Genomic DNA, 12,849 nt, shown 5'->3' with positions numbered 1-12,849 from the left:
CTCTAAATACAAGGTGTTTAATAAGGATTTCTGTTAAGCACTACTCCTTGGTGTCATGCAAGCATGATTGAGACACAGGCCCACCAAGATACCAAACAAATGTAGTCATACAAGCACGATTTAGACCATGAGGCCCTACTTAGATGCTGATATGAGAAAGAGTCCAAGGGTCATCACTTCCCAAGTAACTACAATTCCCATGTAACCCTTCCTTCAAAGCTTTCGCCCATCAGGTATTTATTTATAGTGAGTTAGAATGCCAAGGTACTCTATCTATGCTCACTTTGGGTCATTCCCCTCTCACGGTTGTCACTTGCTTGCAAAAGAAAGAAAATGGTCAGGAAGGCAGGCCCTCTATAGGTAACAAACAATCCAAAACATGAGAATGGTATCGAAGGTCTGGATTTCTGATCACCCTAAGAAGGATGAGAACATACTCTCCTACTCCAATGTCAAACTCGACAAGCAAAGTGAACACATGTTCATTCCATTCTACTTAGAAAACATACTAGATGCCTAATTAAAAATCACAAACACAAAGTTTTGTTGGAATATAAGGCAACCTGCAAAAACACTAAGTTAGGAGTTTGATTTGTTTGGTCTTTGACTAGCGAACCTGCATAAAATTTGTTAGAAGTTTCATTCTTTTTTTTTTTGTCTTTGTCACACGTAATGCCAAGGTGCTACACAAAGAATCAGTACCAAAAAAAGCAAAATATAAGAACAAAATGAAAACAAAGTAATTCGCAAGTAAAAACACTAATTTTCACCTCTATTTCTGGCCTTACATAGGCACAAAATGCCTTGACACAAGCATAGAATGCCTTGACAAAGTCACAGAATGTCTTGACATAGGTGCAGGTCTCCTTAACATAGGCGCAGATCTCTCCTACATAGGCACAGAAGTGTCCTGAAAGCTCTGGGTCGCCCTGTTTCTTGAGTTTTCCACCTCCAAATCAGCTCAAAAGCACTCAAAAACATAGTTAAGGGGTTAATTTCATGTCAGGTTCACCAAGAAATGTAGATAGGAATTCAAAAATCATCAAAGCAAATAACAACTTAGACTAGTTCAACCATGAAAACTAAATTGCAATGACAAATCCTAAAAACATTCAATAGAGATACTAAAAATAAGACATTTAAACCAAATGCAAACCATTGCAAATGCGAATGTCTTCTCTAGAATTCTCCATTGTCCTTCTTTCTCCTTCAAATTTCTTTGTTTGTGTATCTCACCAATAAATGCAAAGGTATAGCATGAAAGCAAGATTGACAAGATGAGATGACAGTGTAAGGATACTAGAAGCATGATTGATTGATCAGATCCTTTGATTGAAGAAATTCATCCAATTTATAGACAAATTGGAGAGATGACAAGATTACCATGAAGAGATTTGAAAGGAAATTTCAAATCAAGAATGACAAATTATGACAAAATTGACACTTTCTATGCAAGATTGATTGATTGACAAATTATGACAAAATTGACAAGATTGCTATGCAAAATTGATTGATTGACAAATTATGACAAATTATGACAAGATTGAAATGTCATTCCCATGAAATTAGGGGAAATATTAGAAAAATAGGAGAAAATAGAAAATTAGATGAATTGGAAATTAGGAAATTAGAAATTGATGAAAATTAGGAAATTAGGAATTAGGAGAAATTAGTAAATTGGAAAATTAGGTAAATTAATTAATAATTTTTCATTCATTAATTAATTCACAAAAAGATGGAGGAATTAATTAGCCAATTAAATAAATATTTAATTGTGACAAGAAGACTTAGGATAAATAAATAAATTATTTAACCTAGAGGGAAAATGACAAACAAGATTAAATGAATAAATCATAAAACCTTAGAAGATGAATTAGAAATGCAAGGATGACAATTAGGTCTTCACAAAAGATAATTGATGTTGATTCGATCATGATTGTCAATAACAAAGGACCAATGCTGACAAACGATTGAGATTGGTTGACAAACTAACCAAGATTGATAAAGAGACAAAATTGATAGGTGTCAATTGACGAGGAACAATGACTAATTGATCCAAATTGACACAATTGAAAAGGACAATGATCCATGACAAATCGATCGCAAAATTGACGAGATTGACAAGAACAATGATCAATGACAAATTGATCATGAAATGACAAGATTGAAAAGGATGAGGATTGATGATGAATCGATCACAAAATGATGAGATTGACAAGTTGATAATTGCAAATGATTACTAACAAGCTAAAGATGATTGATAGATTGACAAGAGGACAAGGATCAACCAAAATCATGATTGAAGATTGCTATTGACAAGACCTAATTTGAAAGCAAGGAAAATGAGGAATGCAGAAGAAGGACTCAATGCTTGTAAATGATAAAGACCAAGTGCACAACATACAAGAAATGTTAATGCAATCAGGAACCCTAAAATAAGGCAATGCGCAAATGTTAAAGTATGACTCCACAAGCGTTGACCATTTTTAGATGTCTACAAAGATAAAACAAGATAAGAGGCACACATTAAAGTTTGGATCCCTTATTTTTTGTTTGGAATTATACTTTATGATTAAGATCCATGGTATAGGAAAAGTCCAATGGATATAGATCTTATGAATGTAAGTAGGGAATACCAAGAAGTTGTGTCGTAAATGAGGAATAGTAAGGTGAAGTTACCAAAACTAACTATATACTAGAGCAAAGAGAATCCCTTATGTTTAGAAGAGTCATGATGGAGTAGAGTAGTGAGGATACTGTATCTACTTAGAGAAAGAGTCTTTTTTAGACTGTGTGCAGATTAGGTGGTAAGTGTTGCAAGGTTATTGTTGATAGTGGAAGTACTGACAATTTGGTATCTCAGGAGATGATTGTGAAGCTTGGGTTAAAGAGGATTGTGTATCCTTGTCCTTAAAAGGTAAGTTGGTTATAAGATTATCAAAAGATAGAAGTAAAGGAGTAGTGTTTGGTGAATTTTAATATTGGGCCTTTTAGGGATGAGGTTTTGTTTGATGTTGTATCTATGAGTGCTTGTCATGTCTTATTGGCAAGACCTTGGTAGTCTAATAGAGGAGCTATTTATGGCTGTAGAAGAAACCTAATAACTATTGAGAAAGATGGGCTGAAGTTCACATTGACTTATTTGAAGGAGAAAGAGGAGGTGAAGAATCTGAGTCTTGAGAAAAAATGCACTAGTGAGAAACTAGTTGCAGAGGTTATATCAAAAGATGGAGTGAGACTACAAAAGGATCTAATAGATAAGCCCGATGGACAGATGGAACCAAATGATAGAAAGCTTATGGAGACAAAATGGATGAAGTATTGTTGTAGAAACAAATATGAGTTGTAGAAGAAATAGAGTAGTAAATAGAGACAATATGCAGATCTGAAGCAAAAGAAGAGAAACAAAGAGATTTAGCGGTTAGAGAAGTCAGTTGATATCTTGAAGGAGCTAAAGAAGAGGTTGGTAGACAAGGAAGATGTTTTGATCATAAATGAGCAAGGGGTCTTTATCCGAAATCCTTTGAGATGTTCATGAGTTGCCTCTCATGGAACTTCTCTTTCTACTTGGGTGTCTTATGTAGGAGCATGCCCAGTCTATGAGCACCCTTGCATCAACCAAAAATATTTCCTTTTAGTTTAGTTCTTGTTTAGTTTAGTGTGCAGTTTTTTATGTTCTTATTGGTAGGTACCAATAGTTGCTTTCTTTTCATTACAAATCCTATTTTCAGTTTCTAGTATGGTTCTTGTACTTAATTTGAGATTTGCAGTCCATTTGGATTCTTTTCTAGCTTGTTATCACTCCTAGTTGACTATTTCTGAGTTCTAGGATAGTTCTTGTGCTTATGGATTAACTTTCCTTCATTACCAAAGTGGTTCTTAGCATGTAGATCTTTCTGGGGTCTTATCCAATGTTCTTAGAAGTGTCACCGACCTTCGTGCTAATGTGATCTTCTTGGTTATTATTTTCTGGAAGGATTTATTTCATTCTTAGGGTCGACCTAGTTGTATGTGTCATTTTCCTGCATTGGTAAATGTAATCTTTTAAGGCCGACCCATATATGTTCCAGAGGGTATATATATGGCACTATGTAATTATTTGTGGGGAAGAGGAAGTAGAAATTAGAAAAATGATTGAGATTTGTATTTAGTGATTGGGTTGATTCTCAGATTCCCAATTGGATTTTATTTGCCTTGAAGCCTACATGAAACTAGTTAACCAACAAATTTTCTATGATGATTGTATGATGATAACTAGATGGTTGTCGGAAGTTCTAAGGCTATTATATGATCTATTTTTGCAATCTTACTATATTTTATTATTGCTTTCATTGTGTTACTCTTGTTGCATAATCTAGTCAATTCTCTTTTGAGGGTTTCACCAGTTATGCCTACATCAAGTGGTACCAGAGTTGGTTATGAACCAATTGGTGAAAGAGTTGTTTGTGAACCTTGAGGAATTCCTTTGGATGGATAGATCACCGATTGGAGGCAAGTTGCATGTGTGTTCAATAGATCACCAAAGAGAGGAAATTGAAACTGGTAGTAAGATCTCCAAGTTGAGGTAGTTCACTAGAGTGGAAAAGGAGATGTTTCCTAGAAGGATGAACCCCCAAAGGGTAGAGCAGATGGTAGAGGACTTCAAGAATGAAGTGAGGAAAAAAATCCAGAATGCATTGGCTAGTTTGTAGATGAACTCTAAACTTGAGGATGAGTATGAAGAAGTCGGTGAAGAGATTGAAGCCAAGGAGGCTGAAGGACCAAAAGATGGAAGAGAGGAAAGATTCCTGAGAGTAGTGGTGCAAGCAAGTAAAGTTCATAAAATGGAAGTTTCAAACTTTTTTTTGGAACATTGAGCCTAGAGGATCTGATTGATTGGATCGGAGAGTTTGAATATGTCAAGGACTCGCAAAGAATCTAGTTGGTATAGACTAAGTTGAAAGGGTATGTTTCCTTATGGTGGAAAGAATTGCAAAAAGACAGAGTGGAGAATGGTGAAATGAAGATCACCCAATGGAGATAGATGGTTGCAAGATTGAAGGCCGAGTTCATACCGATAGACTATGAGTTGGAACTATTTAAGAAGTCATAGAAACTGAAAAAGAGAAACATGACTATGAAAGAATATACTAAGGAATTCTACAAGGTGATGATTAGATCTGGACATAGAGAGATGGATAGAGAATAGGTGGTGAGGTACAAAAATGGACTTGCATTTAACATTCAAGATGGGATAAGTATGTTGGTGGTTTTCACAATTGAAGAAGCTTACCAGTATGCATTGAAGGCTAAGGAGAAAGTGAGAAGAAGATAGCTAAATAAACCTAGAGGGAAGGAGAGATTTGAGGGGTAGATGAGTATAGAGAAGCAGAGTATTGAGGAAGAATCAAAACCAAAGTAGAGTAAAGAAATAGAATAGAAAACATAGAGGAAAGGCAGTGGTAGTAATAGTAGAGAATTTCCCAACAAATGTTTCAATTGTGGACAAACCAAACATAGATCTTATGAATGTAAGTAGGGAATGGCAAGAAGTTGTGTGACAAATGAGGAATCAAAAGGTGAAGTTACTAAAACTGACTGTATAATAGAGCAAGGAGAATCCCTTATGTTTAGAAGAGTCATGATGGAGCAGAGTAGTGAGGATACGAGATCTACTCAGAGAAAGTCTTTTCCAAGATATGTGCAAATCAGGTGGTAAGTGTTGCAAGGTTATTATGGAGAGTGGAAGTACTAACAATTTGGAATCTAAGGAGATGGTTGTGAATCTTAGGTTGAAGAGGCTTGAGTATCCTTGTCCTTACAAGGTAAAATGGTTACAAGATGATCAAAAGATAGAAGTAAAGGAGCAATATTTAGTGAATTTTAATATTGGGCCTTTTAGGGATGAGGTTTTGTGTGATGTTGTATCTATGAGTGCCTATCATGTCTTGTTGGGAAGACCTTGGCAGTTTGATAGAGGAGCTATTTATGATTGTAGAAGAAACCTAATCACTATTGAGAAAGATGGAAAGAAGTTCACATTGACTTGTTTGAAGGAGAAAGAGAAGGAGGTGAAGAATCTGAGTCTTGAGAATAATTGTAGTAGCAAGAAACCAGTTGCAGAGGTTATACAAGAAGATGGAATGAGACTAAAAAGGATCTAATTGATAAGATTGGTAGATAGATGGAACCAGATGAAAGAAAGCTTATGGAGACAAACTAGATGAAGTGTTGTGGCAGGAACAAATCTGAGTTGCAGAAGAAAGAGAGTAGTAAACAAAGACAATGTGTATATTTGAAGCAAAGGAAGAGAAACAAAGAGACTTTGGGGTTAGAGAAATCGGTTGAGATCTCAAAGGAGCTAAAGAAGAGGTTGGTAGATAAGGAAGATGTTTGGATAAGAAATGAGCATGGGGTCTTTATCCAAAATCATTTTAGATGTTCATGAATTGCCTCTTATGGAATATCTCTTTCTACTTGGGTTGTCTGATGTAGGAGTATCCCTGCTCTATGAGAAATCTTGCATCAACCAAAAATATTTCCTTTCAATTTAGTTCTTATTTAGTTCAGTGTGCAGTTTTTTGTGTTCTTACTGGTAGTTTCTTATTTTTCATTGCAACTCTTATTTTTAGTTTCTAGACTGGTTCTTGTGCTTGATTCCATAATTTTAGTCCATTCAGATTCTTTTTTGGCTTGTTATTGCTCCCAATTGACTGTTTCTAGCTTCCGAGACAATTCTTGTCCTTACCTAATGCAAGAGCATCCCCAATCAATGAGCAATCTTGCATCATCCAAAAATATTTCCTTTAAGTTTTGTTCTTGTTTAGTTCTTTATGCAATTTTTTGTGTTCTTACTAGTTGGTACCGATAGTTTCTTTTCTTCATGGAAGATCTTATTTTTGGTTTCCAATTAGTTTTATATGCTTTATTCTAGATTTTTTAGTTTATTTGGGTTCTTTTCTAGTCAATTATCACTTCCAATTGATTGTTTCTAGGTTCCCAGATAGTTCTTGTGCTTACCCATTAGTTTTCCTTCATTAATGGTGTGATTCTTGGCATGTGGATCTATCTTGGATCTTGTCCAATGTTCTTTGGCATGTGGCTGACCTTCCTGCTGAACCACATCACTTGGTTGTTATTTTATGGAATGATTTATCTAATTTTTTAGGGTCAACCTAATCACACGTTTGATTTCCTACATTGGTAAATGTAATCTTACGAGGCTGACCCAGATATGTTTCGGTGGGTACAAATATGTTATTATGTAATCATGTGTGGGGCAGAGGAGATAGAATTAAGAATAAGGGTTGAGATTCACATTTTGTGATTTAGTTGATTCTTGGAGTCCCATATTGGATTGTATATGGTTGATAGCTTGCATGTAACCGATTAATTACTAGATGATTTCTAGAAGTTCTTGGGCATAAATATGATTTGTTTATGTGATCTTGTTATGTTTTCTTATTGATTTTATTGTGTTTCTCTTGCTGCATAAACTAGTTGATTCTCTTTGAGGGTTTTACTAGTTATGATGACATCAAGTGGTATTTGAGCTACTTATGGGATGGTTGATGGAAGAATATTTTGGGAACATTGAGGCTTTCCTTTGGCTAGATAGATCACCGATTGGAGGCAAGTTGCACATGTGTTCAATAGATCATCGATGGGATGTAATTGAAACTGGCAGTTAGATCATCGAGTTGAGGTAGTTCATCATTGAGAAAGAGGAGATGCTACTATGAAGGACAAACCCTCAAAGGGTAGAGAAAATGATGGAAGTCTTCAAGAATGAAGTGACGAATGAAAACCAGAATGCTTTGGATGGTTTCCAGAGAAAACCTAATTTTGATGATGAATATGGGGAAGCCAGTGAAGACCTTGAGGAAGTTGAAGGACCAAAAGATGAAAGAGAGGAAAGATTCCTAAGAGCAGTGGTGCAGGTGAGTAAATGTCATAAAGTTGAAGTTTCCAACTTGTTTAGAACACTGAACCTAGAAGATTTGATCAATTTGATCAAAGAGTTGGAGGACTACTTTGAGTTTGAGGATGTCAAGGACCCATAGAGAGTCTGGTTGGCATAGACTAAGTTGAAGGGGCATGCTACCTTCTGGTGTAAAGAATTGCAGAAAGACAGAGTGGAGATTGGTGAATTGAAGATCACCTATTGGAGATAGATGGTTACAAGATTGAAGGCCAAGTTCATACTAGGAGACTATGAATTGTAATTATTCAAAAAGTTGTATAGCTTGAAATAGAGAAACATGAGTGTGAATGAATATACTAAGGAATTTTACAAGGTGTTGATTAGATCTATACAAAGAGAGATGGATAGAGAAAAGGTGGCAAGGTATATCAATGGACTTTCTTTTAACATTCAAGATGAGATGAGTATGTTGAAGGTTTCTGAAGTTGAAGAAGCTTACCAGTATGCTTTGAAGGCTAAGGAGAAGACGAGAAGAAGAAAACCAAATAGAGGAAAGGAGAAATTCAAGATGAGTGACAACATAAAGAAACTGATTGAAGAAGGTGAGTCAAAAACTAAGTGGAGTAATGAACGGGTGCATAAGACATCAAGGAAAGGTAGCAGCAGTACTGATGGATAATTTCCTAGAAAATATTTCAAGTGTGGAGAAATTGGATATAGGTTCTATGAATGTAAATAGGGAAGGGAAAGAAGTTGTGTGACAAATGAGGAACCATAAGGTGATGGTACTGGATCTGACTATGCATTGAATTAAGGAGATTCCCTTATGCTCAGGAGAAAGGATATCAAATCTACTCAAAGGAAGAGCTTTTTTTGGACTATGTGTAAATCAGGTGGTAAGTGTTGCAAGGTTATTGTAGATAGTGGAAGTATTGACAATTTAGTATCTGAGGAGATGCTTGTGAAGATTGTATTGAAAATACTTAAGCATCATTTTCCTTATAAGGTGATTTGGTTACAAGATGATTAGAAGATAGAGATAATAGAGTAGTGTTTGGTGAATTTCAGCAGTGGGCCTTTTAGAGATGAAGTTTTTTGTGATGTTTTGTCTATGAGTGCTTGTCATGTCTTATTGGGAAAACCTTGGCAGTAGGATAGAGGAATTATTTATAATTGTAGAAGAAAACTAGTCACCATTGAGAAGGATGGGAAAAAGTTCACATTGATTTCTTTGAAGGAGAAAGAGAAGGAGGTGAAGAATCTAAGTCCTGAGAAAAGTTGCAGTACTAAGAAACTGATGGTAGAGGTTATACTAGAAGGTTTAATAGAACTAGTTGTAGAGGTTATATCAGAGGGTTTGAACAAATATCTGATAGAACCAATTGTAGAGGTTATAGTAGAAGATGACATGAGTTTGCAAAAGGATATGATAGTGGAGCTTGATGGACAAAAGAAACTAGATGATAGAGAGATTACGGTGATAAACCGAATAAAGTCTTGTGGTAGAATGAAGTTAGAATTAAAGAAGAGAGAGAATAGTAAAAAGACAATATGCAGATCTAAAGAAAAGAAAGAGAAACAAATAGGATCATAGGTTAGAGAATTCAGTTGAGGCATCGAAGGAGTTAAAATAGAGGTTGGCAGATAAAGAAGATGTTTAGATTAGAAATGAGCATGTGGTCTTTATTCTAAATCTTTTTAAATGTTCATGAGTTTCCCCTCATGGAACATCTTTTTCTAACTAGGTTGTCTGATGCAGGAGCATCCTCGATTGATGAGAAATCTTGCATCGTCCAAAAATATTTCGTTTTAGTTTTGTTCTTGTGTAGTTATTTGTGCAATTTTTTATGTTCTTACTAGGTGGCATCAGTTGTTTTTTGTTCTTTGTGGTAGATCTTATTTTCAATTTCTAGGTAGTTTTATGTGCTTGATTCCATATTTTTAGTTCATTTGCATTCTTTCCCGGTCAGTTATCACTTCTGGCAGACTTCTTCTGAGTTTCTAGATAGTTCTTGTTCTTACCAGTTGGTTTTCCTTCATTACTAGCATGATTCTTGACGTGTGGAGCTATCTTGGGTCTTGTTTGATGTTCTTTGGCATGTGGTCAACCTTCCTGCTAAACTGCATTACTTGGTTGTTGTTTTCTAAAAATATTTATCTAAATTCTTAGGACTAACCTAATTACACATTTCATTTCCTGCATTGGTAAATGCAATCTTATGAGATCGACCCAGATATGTTCCTGTGGGTATAAATATGATATTATGTAATCATTTATTGGGTAGAGGAAGTATAATTGAGAATAAGCATTGAGATTTGCATTTTGTGATTTGGTTGATTCTTAGAGTCCCTAATTGGATTATATCTGGTTGATAGCCTACATTTAACTGGTTAATTATCAGATGTTTTTGATAATTATGTGATGATTACCAAATGATTTCCAAAAGTTCTTGGGCATAAATATGATATGTTTATGTGATCATGTTATGTTTTCTTGCTACTTTCATTGTGTTTCTCTTGCTGCATAAGTCAGTTGATTCTCTTTGAGGGTTTTACCATTTATGGCTGCATCATTACCGGTTAACTTTCCTTCATTACCAAAGTGGTTCTTGGCATGTGGATCTATTTAGAGTCTTGTTTGATGTTCTTGGGTGTGTGGCCAACCTTCTTACCAATCCAATCTTCTTGGTTGTTATTTCCTAGAAGGATTGCTTTTATTCTTAAGGGCTGACCTAGTTGCATGTTTCATTTTCCCGCATTGGTAAATGTAATCTTTTGAGGCCAACCAAGATATATTCTGAAGGGTATATTTATGGCACTATGTAATCATTATCAAGAAGAAGAAGTATAAATTAGAATAAGGATTAAGATTTGTATTTAGTGATCTAGTTGATTCTCAAAATCCTGATTGGATTGTATCTGGCTTTAAGCCTGCATGTAACTGGTTAACTACCAAATGTCCTATGATGATTATATGATGATAACAAGATGGTTTTTGAAAGTTCTAAGGCTATAATATGATCTGTTTCTGCAATCTTACTATGTTTTCTTATTGCTTTCATTGTGTTACTCTTGTTACATAAGCCGGTCAATTCTCTTTTGAGGGTTTCACCAGTTATAGATGCATCAGTATAGGTGACAATGTAATGAGAATGTCCATCTTATGGGGTTCAATAATTTCTAAGCTACTATGAAGAGAAAAGAGAGAATCCCCAAAGCTATAGTGGAGAAATAGGAGCACACTATTTATTTTATGGTAGACAAGGATCAATGTTTGATAGAAGTAGTCGAGCTGAGGACTGTGTTGATCATGCCCATTGGGTATGGGGTTGATGTAGCTACTCTTGATGCATATGCTCAACACATGTTGAGCCAATAGGTGGATAACAAGGAGCCAAGGTTTGGAACCTATCAAGAGAAAAGCCTTGACTTGTACACCAAATTCACAGAGATGACAAGGAAGAGGAAAGTAAGGAAAGAGGTGGAAGAGGTTGTTGAATAGTTGGGAATCATAAGAGAAGCCATAAAAAGGGAAAGGGCACAAAAAATATTGAAGGAAGAGGATATGGTGAAGCCATAGTCTAAAATAGTATCCTCCTTTGAGAAGAAGCCCAAGGCCAAGCCAAGAAAATATGCACCTGCCCTAAGTATATAGAAGTTGGTACCTTCACCCAAGCCTAAGCTAGCAGTATCAACTAGTGGAGTTGAGAAGAGGAAAAAGGAGAAGCCTACAAGGCAATATGTAGCAACAAAGGAGGAGATAGTCAGATGAAGAAATGAGGAAAGTAAAGAAGACTTCTACTTATGCAAGGGTAGTCAAAAAACCATCTAATGATTATCTACCTACCAAGAAGCCAAAAAATCAAGGGGAGCCATTAGTAAAACCAAGAGGAAGCATGAAGCATAAATCCAAGTTAGACAAAGCTCTAGAATCTGGTAAGCTTGAGAGTTCTTACTCCATAGTACCTTTTGATGAAATAAAGAATGAGATTGTTAAGAAAGGAAATTTGAATAACCTAGTTGTATATTATGAGAAAGTGGATGACAAAGAGAAAAGAGAAATTGAAGAAGTAGTCATGCAATATATGAATAATTTCAGTAGAGCTCTAATTGAACCCATGATTCCTAAGGAATTATACGACATTTTGGATGCCAGTAGGAATATAGCTTTTAGAATAGATGAAAAGATGCAAGAATATGTGTTAGGAAATACAGGTTTAGTCATATCTAAGTATGAATTTGATAGGTTATTAAAGTTATCAAAAAAAAAATTCAGAAGCAAAAAGAGGATTAACAGAATAATACTTGGTAAAATGGAAGAAGTGGCAAAGGAAATCAAGAAAATTATGAAATAATTTTTTGTTGGAATTGAGATATGAGGTGAATTAGGAGGTTGGCACTAATCCAAAATAAGAGGTACCTAAAGACACTTCAATTTTGGAAGTACCAACCATAGTCTCTAGTGAGGTGAAGGATCAACCATCTATTGATCTGGCTATGTAGGGAGTTGTAGATGTGGTGCTGGAGCACCTCCTCAACAAGCCAATCATGGATTTTATGATGTAAATTAGGATCTTAGGATCATTATGAATGCCTTTTGTTTGTGAACTTTTCATGTATTCAATAAAGACCCCACCATGTAAACCATTGTCACAAATTAGTCAACCTGATAAGCCAATTTGGAATATTTGGTGTATAAGGGCTAGATTGATGTTTGTTTTGATATTTGATAGGATTTTAGGGTGTGTAGGTGATGTTTGGTTGATCCATGTTGTGTGGATCCCAAATTAGTGTGAATTGACAACCTTGTCAAAAAGTGCAACTCTTAAAAATGCAACTTTTGCAAGCAAAAGTGTAACTTGTCCACTTTTGGTTATTGTAAGCCTCTCAATGGCTCCAACCTCTTAAAAATTAGGTTGGTAACCATTGGGGAAGGGTATAAGCCC

The sequence above is a fragment of the Cryptomeria japonica genome, chromosome 10, assembly GCF_030272615.1.
Source record: "Cryptomeria japonica chromosome 10, Sugi_1.0, whole genome shotgun sequence".
Taxonomy (NCBI): Eukaryota; Viridiplantae; Streptophyta; class Pinopsida; order Cupressales; family Cupressaceae; genus Cryptomeria; species Cryptomeria japonica.
Note: the sequence above shows the minus strand (reverse complement) of the source record.